This window comes from Mustela putorius, unplaced genomic scaffold (assembly GCF_011764305.1).
Source record: "Mustela putorius furo isolate JIRA1106 unplaced genomic scaffold, ASM1176430v1.1 tig00000174_pilon_pilon_pilon, whole genome shotgun sequence".
Classification (NCBI taxonomy): domain Eukaryota; kingdom Metazoa; phylum Chordata; class Mammalia; order Carnivora; family Mustelidae; genus Mustela; species Mustela putorius.
Window position 1 is genome coordinate 18,014,869 of NW_025421304.1, and position 12,468 is coordinate 18,027,336.

Here is a 12,468-nt window from a genome sequence, read left to right on the forward strand (position 1 = left end):
ACTCACATGGCAGCAAGGGCGCCTCATTGTTGGTTGGGGACGCCTGCTGAGGGTGGAAGTCTGGGCTCCCTACTGAGCCTTTGCTGGTGTGGGTGAGGGCGGGGTTGCAATTTTTTTGTGTGTGTGGTTTTTGGCTGGCATAGATGGTTATCATCTTAAAATTTTCTGTCTTGCCAGGATGTCCCTTTCCAGGCCAGACAGAGCAGGCTTTTGTCAGAGCTTTCTTTGGGTTTGTGCTCACTGGCATTTCCTGGTGGCTGACTTCTTCAGCATCAAGAGGGCACTGCAGGGAATCCAGGGAACTCACCACTGTGTTCCTGCCTGGGTCCCACCTCGCCTGAGGTGGCCTGTCTGCCTTCCCTTTGCTGCTTTTCAGAGTCTTCTTGTGTTTGTCTTACACATAAGTGCCAGGGTTTTAAACAGTACTTAGTGGGAGGCATAGAGAAAAGTGGGACTACTTTATCTCTCCAGAAGCAAAAGTGCCAACTCACTTAAGGGAAAAAAAAATGTAAACACCACCCCTGCTCTGCCCTTGAACTAAGTAATGCTATTTATCAGATCACAGATCGGATGAGTGCCCGTATTCAGATAAACGTATATTCATATATTTATACGTGTCTGTGTGTGTATACAATGTACTCTATGTGTACATATACACACATACATTGTATATGTGTACTACATATACATTAAAGCTTTATTGAAGTATAATGGAGTTTCAATAAGCCGCACATATTTAAAATGCACAGTGTAATACGTTTTGACGTAGGTGTTCTTATCAGTGCAATCAAGATAGTGAACACATTCGTCTTTCCAGTTTCTTCCTTCCTCTCCTTCTTCCTCTGCCATCCCTCACCCTCATCAGTCCCCAGGCGACCCTCTGTTTGCTTTCTGTCTTTAGGTACTAGTTTGCACTTTTTGCCAATTTTATAGATTCACACATGGGTGAACCACAGCAGTAAGAAAAGAACAAACCATAGATAGTGGCAATGACATGGAGGAATCTCAAAATAATTTGCTGAGGGGCGCCTGGGTGGCTCACTCGGTGAAGCGTCTGAGTCTTGATCTCAGCTCAGGTCATGACCTCAGGGTTGTGAGTTCAAGCCCCACGCTGGGGTTCACACTGGGTGTGGAGCCTACCTTAAAAAAGGGGGGGGGTGCCTGGGTGGCTCAGTGGGTTAAAGCCTCTGCCTTTGGCTCAGGTCATGATCCCAGGGTCCTGGGATCAAGCTCCGCATTGGGCTCTCTGCTCAGCAGGGAGCCTGCTTCCTCCTCTCTCTCTCTGCCTGCCTCTCTGCCTGCTTGTGATCTCTGTCAAATAAATTAAAAAAATCTTAAAAAAATGTTTAAATAATTATGCTGAAAGTAAAAAGTGGCAGACAAAGAGTACATATTGTATGATTACAAACACACATGTAAAACAATATAACAACAGACTATATTATATACAGATATTATAACATATTATAACACATACACACCCATCACATCTCAAAATATGGAACTGTTCATCCACATGTTACCCCAAATCAGGTACTTGCAAACTACTATGCTAAGCAATCTCTAAGATCCGGTTTCCAAACCTCAACTCCGAAGTTGCACCCAGGAGGTGCTGGCTCAACCCTCAGGTGCAGGTGCAGAGAGGGGAGGCTGGGGTGCCATGGGTCAGGGGGAAAAGCCTTCAATAAAGCCTGGAGGCCTCTGGCCGTGAGGTCATTGGCAAATCTTTTCGCTTCCCAGAACGTCCCAGAACTTCAGGGTCCTGATGCTTAAAATCAGCTTCAGGAGCAGATGCCTGGCTCCGTCCTCCGGCGACAACCAGGGGGGTTGAAGTGAGGCTCGTGCCAGGTGGGCGCTGCTCTCGGGCTCCTGGCCGGGGGTCTCCAGCCTGCCTCAGTCTGGCGTGGATACTGGGCCTGGGGCTGGCCGGGGCTGGGCAGCATCCTGGTCTCCGGTGGTGTTGGATTTATTAGCTCCTTCACACCGAAGCCTGCTGAGTTGCGAGGACGCTCAGCCCTACTAGGAAGACTGCTTTCAATTCCTGCTGTTTTTCGTTCTGTGGCCAAGACTCCTTCTAGGTTGGGAGAGCAGCTTTGCTTCTTGCCTGAGCATTCTCAGGGTTTCAACGGCTCGGGCCGGATCCGCGGGAGAGGGTATGACATGCTGCGGCGATAACGGAGAGTGGAGAGCAGGACAAGGCTGCGCTCCGGCTCTTCTCCGGGGTGTAAATGGCTGAGCCCAGGAGCTGTGAAGGCAACACCGGCTGTACCCAGGGCCCTGCCTCCTCCTCAGGCTCCCCTGGTCCTCCTGGGCTAGGAGGGAACAACAAAGCCCACGCAGTGCGCACCTCTCTTCAGAAGGAGCCGCCTAGGGGACACTGAGGCAGTGGATAAGGGACAAGGGGTTGGCTGTGTGAACTCAGTTCCGTGCCTCTATTTCCCTCTGGCGATGGAGTGGGGAGGGGATACAGACCCCATGTGGCCTGCTGAGAGGCTGTGTTCTAAGGGACAGGAAACCTCAGGCAGAGAAGGGTTGTGGCTGAGGCACGTGGGTTCTGGAACCAACCAACTACCTAGTTCAAGCCGTGCTTTCTTTTCACTGCTGGGGAACTGACCTAGCTCCTCTGTGCCTCAGTTTCACCCTCTGTAAAGTGCGAGTGATCGGTTCTGAGGACATACACACAAAGCTGTTGGAAGGGGACCCTGCACCCGGGGGGCTCCCCAGACAGGCCTGTCCTCACCCACAGTGCTTGTTTATTGTCTGTTAGTTTCCCAGATTTCCTACGATGGCCAAGTGTGAATTTTTCAATAACAAAACAAACAAACAAACAAAAACCAAACTGTTTGAGGGGCGCTGGGGTGGCTCAGTCGGTTAGGCATCCGACTCTTGGTTTTGGCTCAGGTCATGATCTCAGGGTCCTGGGAGCGAACCCCGCATCAGGCTCCTGCCTGCTCCCCCTTGTTCTCTCTCTCTCTCAAAGGCTCTGCTCAGCAGGGAGCCTGCTTCCTCCCACCCCTGCCTGCCTCTCTGCCTGCTTGTGATCTCTCTCTCTGTCAAATAAGTAAATAAAATCTTAAAAAAAAAAAAAAACAAAAAACAAAAAACAAAAAACAACCCCAAAACTGTTTAAGTGCAAAAATCTGTTTGTTGGAGTTAAGGGGTGTGGTCACTCTCTGCCCTCCGAGGGGGCTCTTTGGGGGTGGAGATGTGGGCGCAGTGCTCTGGGAGTGGGCGCAGTGCTCTGGGAGGCTTCCTCCACAGGATTCTGATCACCGCCCTGGGGGAGATGAGGACAACCCAGGCCTCAGGACCTGCCTGACCCAGGCATCCAGCCCCGGAGAGAGCACAGGAAGGAGGGGGCATTCGCAGGCACTTGAAAATCCCGAGACAGAGGCAGGGAAGCCTCTGGGGGTCCATCCCAGCTCCTCTGCAAGACCCTTCACCATCTGGAGCCTCAACTTCCTCCTCCAGAAAAGGGAACAATGAAGGTGACTGAAAACACTGTCTGTGGTGCTATCTGCCCGGCGCCTGGGGCACAGGACGGAAGGGGGGCTTTATCTCGGGTTACTATTTTTAAATCACTCTGACCCTAGTCCCTCAGGCCTGAGATTTTTCTCCCAGGAACTGCAAAGCCCTTCCCCTGAGTTGACCCTTTCGATCCCTCACCTCAGCTCCGTGTTGGCACATCCCTTGACAGTTTAGAAAGTATTTTCAGGGGATCCTGGGAGGCTCAGTCCTTACGCGTCTGCCTTTGGCTCCAGTCCTGATGCCTCGATCCTGGGATCGAGCTCCACTTTGGGCTTCTGCTCACTTTCCCTGCTTGGGTTCCCTCTCTCGATGTCTCTGTCAGATGAATAAATAAAATCTTAAGAACACACACACACACAGTATTTTCACCCGTGCTACAACAGGACAGCCCCAGCCACTCCAGCCCCTTTGCGGTATTTTGCCTGATCCAAGCATCTCCTGTACTATTATTGGCTCAATACTTTTTTAAAAACTCGGCTCGCATTTTTCTATTTGCCTTGCAAACAATATATATAAATAAAATACCTAAGAAATAAGACAAATGCATTAAACACATGCTGGCTAGCACTGCCTGCCTGATGAGTTCTTGTTAAAAAGGAGCTGAGCGGGTAGGAACGAAACCCACACTACCATTTGTCTGAGACTTTCCTTGGCAACCGGCAGAGGGTGAAAAAAAAAAAAAATGAGTAGGCTATTGCTTTCTTGTTGTGCGACCTACCTTGGTTTGGGCCGTTTTGTGGAGTGTGACCCACATCATCCTGTTTACCGTGGTGGTGTGAGTCCACACCTGCGGAAACACCGTGCCAGCCTGTTAAACCCCACAGTAGCAACCCAGGGTATCCATTGCAACCCCCATTTCAAAGGTAGAAAAACTGAGGCCCGGTAAACAGAAGAACCTATTCAAGACAGGCAGTCATGGGGCACCTGGATGGCTCAGTGGGTTAGGGCCTCTACCTTCGGCTCGGGTCATGATCCAGCGTCCTGGGATCGAGCCCCACATCGGGCTCTCTGCTCTGCGGGGAGCCTGCTTTCTCCTCTCTCTCTGCCTGCTTGTGATCTCTGTCTGTCAAATAAATAAATAAAATCTTAAAAAAAAAAAAAAAAAGACAGGCAGCCATGTCAGAACTTGGAGACTGTGTGATCTCTGTTTCTTGGGGGCTTGACATTACCTAGAAGGATGGGAATCCTTCCACGTGTTAGTCCCACCTCGGGGGGCCACCTGTAAGCTCCTCACCGGCCCTCCCCACCACGCACATCTCTGCCTGCTCTTGGGAAAACGGTGGGCTTGACAGAGCCAGTGTCAGAGAAGATGAAATCTCGAGGCTCAAGGAGTCCCCAGAATCCGGGGCAAACCAGACGCAGCCCTCAGACTGATGGCTTCGTTTCAAATGGTGTTGGTGGGAGGCTGGTGTTTGGGGGAGCCCCGGGGCCCTCTGCCGTCCAGCAGCACAGAGACCAGGGGCAGTTCGTTATTTGACACGAGGCCCAGACTGTCTCCCTCCCCCAGCTCCACAGTGACACAAACCAGGCTCCCCAGGAACCTTCACATCAAAGGGGACTGACCGGGAGGGGGGTGGAGAGGAAGGAGATGGGGCCCCCTTGCTCCCTCTGCTTCCTCTGAAGGAGGCTGGGCCAGGGGCAATTTCCAATGGATGCAGAGAGCAGCTCTCAGGAAGGAGGCAGCGTCCCAGCCTCCCAGCACACCACCCTGGCTCCACCCGCACTCCCCCCCCCCCCCCCCCGCCCCCCGCCTTCCTGAGCGCTTGTGTGATATGCTAATAGCAAGTCTGACCGGGGAGGCTGAGTGCTTGGTGCTTGGGCCAGCCTTCCCTCCCTCACTGGTTCATTCACTCATTCAACAAACACGTGAGCACCTACTTTGTGCCAGGCACGGGCACAACAGAAACACCTGGCCCTTGAGGAGTTCATGGTCTAGTGAAAGTGACAGGCACTGACCTAAGAACTCAGTTGTAGCTGTGGGAAGGGCAGAGAAGGAAAAAAAGAGGTTATCCAGAGTTAGAAGAGATACAGGGAGAGCTGACCTGTCTAGGAAGGTGTCCTGTGGAAGTAATGAAAGCAAATGAGTAAGTTAACTAGGTGGAGTGGGGAGGAGAGAGGAGGGAGGAGTGTTCTGGGTTGAGGGAAGGTGCAAAGGTCCTGTGGCAGAAGAGAGTCTGCTCTGTATATGACTGTGGGAGGAGACCAGAGTGGCCGCAAGGCAGAGGAAAGAGCGTTAGTATGGTGCTCGGCAAGGCTGGCCATACAGAGAATCCTGAAGGCTGGTTCAAGGGTTTGGTGTTCATCTTCATAGAAATGGGGAATTTATAAATTTTTTTTTTCTCTAAAGATTTTATTTATTTATTTGACAGAGATCACAAGAAGGCAGAGAGGCAAGCAGAGACAGAGAGGAGGAAGCAGGCTCCCTGCCGAGCAGAGAGCTCAATGCGGGGCTCAATCCCAGGACCCCGGGATCACCCACTGATCCACCCGGCACCCCTTATCGAGGGTTTTTATTTTTTTACTTTTATTTTATTTTATTTATTTATTTGATAGAGAGAGATCACAAGTAGACGGAGAGGTAGGCAGAGAGAGAGAGAGGGAAGCAGGCTCCCTGCTGCGCAAGGAGCCTGATGCGGAACTCAATCCCAGGACCCTGAGATCATGACCTGAGCAGAAGGCAGTGGCTTAACCCACTGAGCCACTCAGGCGCCCCAATCGAGGGTTTTTAAATGGGGAAAGAGACAGGATCTAATCAGCATTTTGAAAAAGTCCTTCTGGCTGCCCTGAGAGACTAGGTGGAGGGGCCTGAATGGAACTGGGATGCGGGGGCACAAGACAGGAAGTGAAGGCAAGTCTCACAGGAGAGAAGTGGTGTGGCTTGGGTAGTGAGAGGGGTGGCAGCAGGGGACAGATCTGACAGATCCATTAAGTCAAGTGTCTCCAACCCCTTGGTGACTAGCCACCGGGAAGCAAGTATCAGGGAGAAGAAAGAAGAAAAACCCAGAGAGGAACACCCCAATATCGATTCTTACGTGCGTAGAGAGAGAAAGCCAAGCCCGCATTGTGCGCTCCACCCAAATCAGATTTTGCACCCAGTCCCTCTTCGACAGGGTCGATTTGGCTGACTGGCCTCCCCCTGGAGGAAGGCACTGCCATTTATTTGACTGGCCCCCGACTGCTGCTGGCTGTTTAGCTCTCTCGAAGTTTGGTTTTGTAAACAAGGCCACAAGGAGCCGACCTGTGGCTCAACATTTGCAGCCAGGACCAAAGGCTCCCTACGCCTCAGACTTCAAAGAGTGACCCGTCTGTTTCTGCTACATTGTGCCAGGCTGCTCTGGGGGGATCTCTACCCCTTTGCCAACTGAGGACACGCACTTCTCCAGGGCCCATGAGGCCAAAGCCATTGTAGCTGGCGCCTGAAGAAAACCAATACTGACCGAAGACTACTATGAATTCCATGGATGGCTTAAATGGATTTGAGTCTCATCTCCTCTGAGGCACCCAGGAGTCATACCTATCTGGCTGGGGTAAACACACGGATTTGAGGACGCCGCCTTGTCTTCCTCTGGGCCCCCACCCCAAGTCCGAGTCGGAGAGATGCCTGGAGAAGACATTCCCGGCTAACGTGCTCGTCCTCTGGTGGGGGCCCCACAGCGAGGCGATGCGAGCTGGAAGGGCTTCTGAGCTGAGGGGCATGTGGGGAAGGCGGGGAAAAGAGAAGGGAAGAAGGGCAGTCCTCCAGGGGAATGGGTCATGGCCAAAGGCAAGGGTGCTCTGCCCTGGGGACCCGCCCTCTGGCCCTTGCCTGAAGCAGGTCTGTCCCTTCGCAGCAAAACTGGCATAATTGGTGGGGCCTAGTGCGAAATGAAACCGTGGGACTCCCTGTAGAATTGCTCCATTCAAGACGGCAGCCATAGAGCACTGAATGCAGCATGAGGGTCTTCCGAGGACAGGGCCTGGCATGACTGCACAGGCCACAGGCCCTGCTTGGCCTCTCCCTTCTAGAAAAAAGATGTCAGGAGCATGGAGCAGTGGAGAGGAGGTGAGGAAGGCTGGCTCAGGGGCGCATCAGTTAAGAAAGAACCAGGAGCCAACACAGCCCAGCCCTGGCCCATTGTCACTGGAGCTGGGGACCCTCGGGGGCCACCCGTCAGGTTGATGGCGTGGATGGAAAGGGTGAAGTGGGGAGCAGATGTGGCCCGAGACCTGGCAGACAGGTGCACACAGAACACCTCCGTGGCCATGGGTTTGGCAACAAAGCACAGAGGCTGATTCAGAGCCAAAGGAAGCAGAGAGAAGGTGGCCAAGGTCATTCAGGGGGGCGGGGACGTAGATGTGAGGGCTGCCTGCAGAGCCAGGAGAGGAATGCTGAGGGCAACAACAGCAGCGGCCCTTCCTGGCTCTGTGCTTGGCTCTCGAAGCCGGCCAGTGTCACCCATCAGGGAAGAAATGACAGAACCTACAGGTCCTAAGCCCCAGCCCCCTGTTCCTCCTTGTCCCCCTCTAGCCCCACCCTGCAAGGGACAGATGGGGAGCAGAGGTCTGGAGTGGTGGGGGACTGGCCACCAGTGGCAAAGGGGGATCGCAGGGGTCCCCACTCCCACAGTGGGGCTGCCCTATACCCTTGTGGACCCCCCCACCTGCTCCTCCTCCCTTCACACAGGCCCTGGGGGTGCTGAGGGTAGCGGCAGGTGCATGTGTGTGTTTAGGGCGGGCAGGGGCTCCCCCTCTTCCCAGTGTCCTGAGCCAGGGCCAGCCCCGTGGCCATCTCACCTGTCCTGGTCGACCCCCAGATGTTGCCTCTGGCGCCTTGGTTACCGTTTTAGGATCAGCCACACGGCAGGCTTTCCACTCTATCTGCGTTTGATTGTTCATAAAAAAATTAATGGTCCCTGCAAATAAAGAAGCATAACAACAGAGGAAGGCTTTTTAGACAATCAATTAAAAGCCTGAGAGGGATTATCTCATTGAAATATCAATTTTTAATAGCACCGCGTCTTAGAGTTTCCTCTCAAAAAACTTTGCACACTCCATTTGCCTGCCCTGGTTTATAACTTCATCGCTTGCTGCCTTTGACCGACCTGAGACTCCGAGATGGGCCTCGGGGAACCCAGAACAGGTGCCTGAGAGGGAGCAAGGAAGGTCCCTCATTCATTTCCGCATCCATTCACTCATTCACTAAGCGCTCTGTTTGAGCTCCTGCTAGGTGGTAGGTGCAGGTGCTGGCTACGAGGGTGACTGAAAAGGACCCCAAATTCTAGCCGTCAGAGCATTCACTGGCTGGAAGGGAGTGGGGAGGCAGCACCAGCCAGGTGAATAAATCGGCAATTGTGAAAGGAGAAGCCATCCGGAAAAATCAACGTCAAGGGACTGAGATGGAGGAGGTTCATGGGCACGGGAGAGGGGATCTCCCTGCGGCTGGAGGAGCCAGGGAAGGATGTGGAGGGAAAGGAGTTTCAGGGCAGAAGCAAGAGGATGCCTGGCGCCCCCCTACCCCCCCACCCCGAGGTGGGAAAGGAGTTGAGGTACTGAAGGAATAAAAAGGAAACCAGTGGACTGGGACACAGTCAGGGAGCGGGAAGTGGGGAAACAAGGTGGGAGACGCCATCCAGACCTCCTAGGGCCCCGGAGGCTGGGGAGGGGCGCGCGGTACATGCACAGTGCACCGGGAGCCGCTGGTACATGGGTTCCAGCCCCAGCTCTGGACAACCGTGACCCTGGCTCAAATCCTGCTTGTCAGCGGCTGGGACACCTGGGGAAGCCGCTGGGTGGGGGGTGGTCTCAGCCTCTGTATTCTCACCCGCTAAGGTAGGAGAATAATTGTGACACCTCGCAGGGCTGTCATGAGCGCCCAAGGAAGTCGGAGGCAGGCTGCCTGCTGGGGCACCTCTTTTCTCTCTGACCCCACCCTCCTTCGCTTGGCAGCTTCCTCACATCTGCCCTCGGGCGGGGGGGGAGTTGGGGGATCAGATAAACTTTATCTAATACGGGATTCCCACCAGCCACATCCCAAGCGATTTTTTTAACACACAGAATTCCAGTTTGTCTGCCAGTGGGGTGGGGTTGGTGGGGAAGGAGGTGGTGGTCCAGGAATGGATGAAGACATCTTCGCTTTCCCAGGGCTACCCGCCCCGCAACCCACCCCCCCACATCCCTGAACCTCATTCCATCCTGGAATCAAGAGACCTGGGCAACTGGGCAAGTGGTTGCGTAGGGGTTTCTGAGATTGGGTGGCAGCAGGGAGAGCCCACGGGGCGGGGGTGGGGGGGGGGCTGAGTGGGTGGAGCATGCAGGCAGAGGCAGGTCCCAGACAAGGATCCCCAAAGTAGGTATAAGAGCATGACGCTAGGGCGCCTGGGTGGCTCAGTGGGTTAAAATCTCTGCCTTCGGCTCAGGTCATGATCCCAGGGTCTTGGGATGGAGCCCTGCATCGCATCAGGCTCTCTGCTCAGTGGGGAGCCTGCTTCCCTCTCTCTCTCTCTGCCTGCCTCTCTGCCTACTTGTGATCTCTGTCTGTTAAATAAATAAATAAAATATTAAAAAAACCAAAAACAACAAAAAAACAAGAGCATGGTGCTCCCACACAGACACAATGGGGCCCTCGGACAAAAGCGAACAGTACTGCTGGGAGCTACAGTCTGTGCTGGGAGCGTGGCAAATGTGCTTTCCAACCCCACAGCACCCATGGTACATAAGTAGAAACTGAGGCAGGCTCGGGAAGGTGGGTTGAAACCCACCTGAGGGTACAGGTGCCTATCAGGGGTATAGGAGTATCACTCGCTGTCTCAAGTTATAAGAATGAAGGTCAAAGGAGTGGAGGGTCACAGCACTGCTAAAAGGGCCCGGAGCCTCCCAGGTCACACCTGCTGGGAGCCCTTGCTTAGTTTGCTTTGCTCTCTGGACCTCATTTTCCTGGGCCAGGTAATGAGATTCCCAACTCCAAGCTGCCTTAGAGACTAAAGTGGGGTGCGGGATGAGAAGGCTTTGCAGAGTATGTGAGGAAGAGAGCCTGATGTCCGTGGTTCTCTGCGTCATCGGCTCCCTCTTCCCTTCCTCCAGCCTGCGCGGAGCCGGCTCAGACCCCAGCCCCACGCTCCTGGCTGGACCTGAGAGCAGCAGCAGCCTGGGTTCAGTTCCCGGTCCTGGCAGGCATTGGCTGGTCCCTTCCTTCGCTGGGCCAGGCTTTCCCCAACACGCCATTGCCCACCTCCCAGGCTGTACACACAAAAATTAAGTGATTCCCTGGGGGAGGAGCAGCAGCTCTGAACACACTCCCTCCTCCCCGGGGAGGTCAAATCCCCAGACGCAGGACCCCCACCTGCAGAACTGGAAGGCACAGCCGTCACCCAGTCCAACCAGGCCACAGGTGCAGGGGCAGGGACAGTGCTGGTTGGGAGAGAGGCCATAGCAAGGGGCATGTCTGGATTTTATTGTAGCATAAGGGGGACCTGAGACCAAGGCAACTTGGGGCACATGCTTAAGGGCATGTAGAGAGCACTCCGGGGCCAGGATGTGGAGGGAGACTCTATTTGTCCAGCCCTGGGGAGCCATGGCTAGTTCTTGAGTGGGGAAAGGGAAGGTTAGGATGTACCTCTCTGACTTGGGGAAGCTTGGGAAGTGGGAAAACCACAGAGGAAGGTTTCATGTTCACACCTTTTCAGGCTACCTCCTGCAGAAGTGGGTGCATCTGAGTACCATGGAGACAACCCCCCAGGTAGCTGGATCTATGGGGTTGGAGGAGAACTGGGAGGCTTTCCAGGGAGCCCTGCTCCATGGGGAGGAGTCTGCCTGGGGCCTGGGAGGCAGCTGGCATCTCGCAACCCTGCAATTAGTAGGCAGAGGAGCTGGGGGTGGAGGGGTGGGGCTGAGCACTGTGGCTGGTTTATGGGCGCCAATTCTGCCTCCAGGGTCCCCCTCACTGCTCCAGAAGGGTGCCCAGGGTGGCTGGCAGGCCCCCGGGAGACAGAGAACTAGGTTCTTGGGAGAGAATACAGAGCAGAGGAAAAGCCAGAAAAACAATACTAACAGTTAAGTCATGTTATTGGGTGTGGGTCTGGACAACCCAATTGCTATCGTGCTCATTTTACAGATCAGGGAATGAAAGCCCAGAGAGGGACAAGGGCTGGCCAAGAGACACAGCCCCCACTCCCCAACCCCATCCAAAAGAGTTGGGGCTAGATGCTAGGGTTACCTGGAGGGCTGGGGTGCAGGGACACTCCTGGGCACGAATTTCCACGCAGGCAACCCTAGGAGCTGCTCCCAGTAGAGTTGGGTTGACATCATGACCTCTGCTGGAGAGCCAGGGGAGGCCAAGCTTTCAGAGGCCTGACCCCAGGGCCCCCACCCTGTCCCTGCAGGGGGAGGAGGGCCTGGGTGGGGCAGTCTGGCCCAGCAGGTTCTCTAGCCTGTCTGGGCACTCCAGGCCTGGCAGGAGAGGCCCTGGGCTGCTGCTGCTTTTGGGTACTGCACCGTCTGCCCTGGGAGACTTCTTATCTGAGCAGCACAGAGACCCACCCAGGCCCGTCCTGCAGGTGCTGCAGTGGGGCTGGAGTTGAGGGGCAGGAGGGATGGTTCTGGCTTCTGCCTCCGACCATACCACCCATATGCCCGCCTTCCCCACCCCTTCCAAAGGTGCCCATAGAGCCCAGGATACCTTGCTGGCTGTTGGCAGGGCTCTCTGGCCTCCTAAGAATGAACTGGGTAGGCTGAGCCTGGAAGGGCTGGTGGCACTTTGACACGGGCGGGGCAATTCTGATGGCACTGAGGACTTCAACAGGACCAGAGCTGTAGGTCTTTGGCCCAGCGGAGGGCAGGGGCCTTGCCTTGGAAGGGTGGGATGTGGGAGCTGTAATCCGGGGCTGTAATCCCGGGCTCTGGCCTGGGATCCATCCGACCTGGAATGCCAGCATCCCCACCAATGAGCTGTGTGGCCCTGGGCTA

General features: G+C 54.6%; 1 long non-coding RNA gene across 1 annotated transcript; it reads right to left on the reverse strand.

The window, feature by feature from the left end:
- Positions 1-1,426: 1,426 nt before the first annotated feature.
- Positions 1,427-4,527, reverse strand: LOC106005010. The gene is made up of 4 exons (XR_001178166.2): positions 4,483-4,527; positions 4,247-4,315; positions 3,667-3,843; positions 1,427-2,245 (listed from the first exon to the last, which is right to left on the reverse strand). It is a non-coding gene; the product is annotated as an uncharacterized LOC106005010 (long non-coding RNA).
- Between the last annotated feature and the right edge of the window lie 7,941 nt (positions 4,528-12,468).